The sequence below is a fragment of the Lampris incognitus genome, chromosome 1 (genome assembly GCF_029633865.1).
Source record: "Lampris incognitus isolate fLamInc1 chromosome 1, fLamInc1.hap2, whole genome shotgun sequence".
NCBI lineage: Eukaryota > Metazoa > Chordata > Actinopteri > Lampriformes > Lampridae > Lampris > Lampris incognitus.
In genome coordinates this window covers 53,172,507-53,177,638 of record NC_079211.1, presented here as the reverse complement: position 1 = coordinate 53,177,638, position 5,132 = coordinate 53,172,507, and positions in this window count along the sequence as shown.

The following is a 5,132-nucleotide window of genomic DNA, read 5'->3' as shown; positions in this document are numbered from 1 at the left end:
GGCTCAGTACGGTGCCATACTCCAATGCCAGGTTTCGATTTTAAACATTTTTCAAAAGCTTTAGGAAAAGAAGCACTTGATTATGTCCTAAATTTGAGAGCAGTAGTTCCTCCTCTTAGCACTGTGCTCGTCTTTCTTTCCTCTTCTTAGCATCTAGTCTCCCCGCGGCTCATGTTCGACACATGAGCTGCGGGGAGATGTCTCGTTTTTTATCTCTGTCTTCCTTTCTCAGTCTGCCTCACAGCTGAACAGTGCGGCGAGGAGGGAATCAGCTCTGTGCATAACTGTAGTCCACTGACTTCCGGTTTCTACTGCAGCGGTCATACCAGTTTCCTGTTTGTTGGCGTGTGCTATTGACGATGGCATATTTTTCGCGATGCCTGCAAGATTTACCATGGATAAATGTCAACCACATGCACACAACTGTCCACAAACTTTCACCTGCGCCTACCAGCAAACAGGTGGAAAGTTTCAAGTTGTACATATCAAGTTACGTCCACAATTCCGTCCGTCCGCTCATCCTCATAACTGTGAACATAACTTGATATGTACAACTTGAAACTTTTCACCCGTTTGCTGGTAGGTGCAGGTGACAGTCTGTGGACAGCTGTGTGCATGTGGTTGACATTTATCCATGGTAAATCTTGCAGGCATCGTGAAAAATATGCCATTGTCAATGGCACACACCAACAAACAGGAAACTGGTATGACCGCTGCAGTAGAAACCGGAAGTCGGTGGACTACAGTCATGCACAGAGTGTATTGTGCTCCACTGTCCTACTCACAATGCAACATGAACAGGGTACCTCACCAGACATGTGTCAGAGCCTGCACTTTAGTCCTGACACCTCTCTGTCTGCAGCCCCCTTTGCTGCTTGCTGTTGATGATCACTATAAAGAGTTTGTGTTACGTGTTATCAGCTCCGTGGTCTGGGTTCGAGTTACAGCTGCTGCTTTTGATGCTACGTCCATTAAGCTGGGTTCACACTGGAGCAGAAAACTTGGTTTGTTGTCTTTTGACTTGAATCTTCTTTTTTTTTTTTTTTTTTTTAGCCTGTTTTGCTTTCATGTAGACTGCAGGAAAATTATCCAAATCCGGTCACAGTACAGCACAGTACAGATTCTCTGTTTCTGCACAAGTGCAGTGGTGCATTTGTTTTTAAAGTTGATTTTAAAGCTACGCTGTATGTGGCCATGGCTATTTATTTGAGCGGGGGTCATAGGTGAAAGGTTAATGTGCAATTGCCTCGAGAGCGTAGTTTAGGTACTACGTGGGTACTATGCTCTCGAGGCCTGAAACCGTAAATATGAGTTTGAGTAAATCTGTCTTGGGAAGGTTAACTCCACAGAGCCGCCACTTTAATATCCAGGCTCCATGGCTGGCGTTCGGTTGGACATCCGGAGTTTCGTCCTCTAAATAAAACAATGTATTGATGGCCATGTGCAAACATCATAAAACCAGGAGCAGCCTCTTGCGGAGGCAGATGAAGTGTCCTCATCTCTTAAGTAATTGATTTTTGCATGAACGGGTTCCAGTCTGCCCAGACTGGCCCAAATTTTCCAAACTCTCGGAAAACCAACAAATCCGCCCAGAGCCTTGTGTAAACTGCAGGAGGCTCCGTTTGCGTCCGGTGCCTTCAACTGCTGTTGTCGATGATGACGCCCTCAGCACCGTCTCCCAAAACCATCTTAGTGCTGGAGTTGTTTTTGTACCTTTTTCCCCTCGTGTCCCCAACTTTTATCTGTTTTTATGAAAGAATCCCATCTCCACTTAAGCTGAAGATGAGTTTTTGTGTTGCTTGCATGAATGCAGCTAATTAACCGTCAGTCTGTATTTACACAGGAACAAAACGCTGCATTTGTAACCCCATCTAAATGTTTCGTCTGTGACCACCAGATGCTCCACACTGTTTTCAGTTTTTAAACATCCGGCATACTTAACTACAGCACCAGTATACTTTTGGTGAATTGGACCTCTACCTAGTGAAAGAAAGTTCTGGACTGCAGGTAGTGAGGCGTGTCTTCTAAAATGATGTTTGTTGTGTACCATGATAGACCTCCTTGGGTGAATGAGAAATAAAGTCTTTCTGGCCTTAGTGCGGCTGTCCATGAGCACCTTTCTTCACTAATGACATGTTGATGGCTCGGGGACGTTCAAACCCCGTTTGTTTTTAAGCAGAAAGGGAACAAGACTGGCTACGCACGCATGCAGATAACCCATCTAAGCTCAGACACGATCTTAGAGATAGGGTGAGGAGCTCGGACATACGGAGCACCTCCCCCTATCGCTATCATATCTCCTCCGTAGGGTGTCTGGGCTCAGCCTTACAGATAGGGTGAGGAGCTCGGTCATCCGGAGGAAGCTACACTATAACTCACCAGCCCCAGGATCACACCCTACACTATAACTCACCAGCCCCGGGATCACACCCTACACTATAACTCACCACCCCCAGGATCACACCCTACACTATAACTCATCAGCCCCAGGATCACCCCCTACACCATACCTCACCAGCCCCGGGATCACACCCTACACCATAACTCATCAGCCCCGGGATCACACCCTACACCATAACTCACCAGCCCCAGGATCACACCCTACACTATAACTCACTAGCCCCAGGATCACACCCTACACTATAACTCACCAGCCCCGGGATCACACCCTACACTATAACTCACCAGCCCCAGGATCACACCCTACACTATAACTCATCAGCCCCGGGATCACACCCTACACCATAACTCACCAGCCCCAGGATCACACCCTACACTATAACTCACTAGCCCCAGGATCACACCCTACACTATAACTCACCAGCCCCGGGATCACACCCTACACTATAACTCACCAGCCCCAGGATCACACCCTACACTATAACTCACTAGCCCCAGGATCACACCCTACACTATAACTCACCAGCCCCAGGATCACACCCTACACTATTAACTCACCAGTCCCGGAATCACACCCTACACTATAACTCACCATCGCAAGGATCAAACCCTACAATATAACTCACTAGCCCCAGGATCACACCCTACACTAAAACTCACTAGCCCCAGGATCACACCCTACACTATAACTCACCAGCCCCAGGATCACATCCTACACTATAACTCACCAGCCCCGGGATCACACCCTACACTATAACTCACCAGCCCCGGGATCACACCCTACACTATAACTCATCAGCCCTGGGATCACACCCTACACTATAACTCGCAACCGCAAGGATCACACCCTACACTATAACTCACCAGCCCCAGGATCACACCCTACACTATAACTCACTAGCCCCGGGATCACACCCTACACTATAACTCACCAGCCCCGGGATCACACCCTACACTATAACTCACCAGCCCCGGGATCACACCTTACACTATAACTCACCAGCCCCAGGATCACACCCTGCACTATAACTCACTAGCCCCGGGATCACACCCTACACTATAACTCACCAGCCCCGGGATCACACCCTACACTATAACTCACCAGCCCCGGGATCACACCCTACACTATAACTCACCAGCCCCAGGATCACACCCTACACTATAACTCACCAGCCCCGGGATCACACCCTACACTATAACTCACCAGCCCCAGGATCACACCCTACACTATAACTCACCAGCCCCAGGATCACACCCTACACTATAACTCTTGGAGAAGGAGGATTTTCTCATGGGGATTAAGTTTCACTTATTATTCTAGAGTCTGTACACTTCCTCAAGTATAGTCAAGTACAGTCATTTTGGTTTAAATATACTAGTCTAGCAGGAGGGGCCCTCAGATATAGAAGTACCCCTAACTGAGGTAGAACAAAATACAATGATTTACTACCCCAATTCCTGTCAAATTAGGCCAGTACGAATAGGGTAAAGGTGACAAAAGAGCCCATCACTTGAATGCTCCCTCTTTTCTTCATCAGATTTGCTGTGATATGAATCAGGTGTCTGCCCTACGTCACCAGAGAGTCAGAGTGTAATTTACCTATAACTTACTGAAAGGTAGTCCTGTAAACATAGCTTCAGTTTAGGCAGAAATTGTACTTTTGTGGCGATAGGAAAAGAGGCCTCCTTTACTTTTCTCTCATTTATCAGAAAAACATAAATCCTTATCAAATATACCATTACTGAATTGTCTAGGATGCTATTGAACAATAACCAGTGGTTGTATGGCGATATCCAGTACAGTTATATTGCAAATGAGATTTATTTGTAATATTAGGTTTTGTCGACCTCTTGTGGTGGAGTGCATTGAACAAAATCTAGTTTTTACATTTTATTGAAAAAAATATAAAAAATCACATGTTACCCGTTGTTCTCAGAGGACTGGCTTGTGTGTCTGGGCATACACATTTTCTAACCATTACTGGTAATGAACCAGAAAAAAAGCTGCTGGAACAGTAGAAGTGGCATTGTGAACTACCGGACTCCACACTAAAGGACCAGCACTCCCAACGTTGCTGGTTGTCACCTCAGCATCAGCTACCCACTTCATCCCAACATGTCAAACACAATCTTCTGGTAACAAACCAAAGGCATTTCTTTGTTTTTCCCACCCCTGATGAGCCTGATCAAGTTTCCTCTCACCAGTGGATGAACTGAGGCCCAGGGTTGCCCATAAGGGGGAGGGGGCTTTCTGGGGCCCACAGAGGCCAGCAATAACCATGTCCATCCTAAATATGAGCAATGACGATGGCAATACTTGCTACTGAGTGTGAACTGGCTAAACACATGGACCTTAAACACATTATAAAGGACTCCACATCCAGTAAGACGAGGACGGTGGCGGTATGAGAGGCAAAGAGGATGCCATGATGTAAGAAATGGCATCTTCTACTAAAATGTGTGGTGTAAGTGTAGCAGATCCTTGTGTGTCAGAGTTCTATTATCTTTTGTGAGTGTGTGTGTGCATGCCCGCACCTATGTAGCCCGTTACTGAGCCTCTATCAGGGGCCCAGCAACTTCTGTGGGTGGGCCTGCTGAGGACATGAGGCAAACAGAGGAACCAAGCTGGGAAGGATGTGCAGCAGGTTATCCATCCATCCATTATCCAAACCACTTATCCTGTTCTCAGGATTGCGGGGATGCTGGAGTCTATCCCAGCATCTATCCCAGTC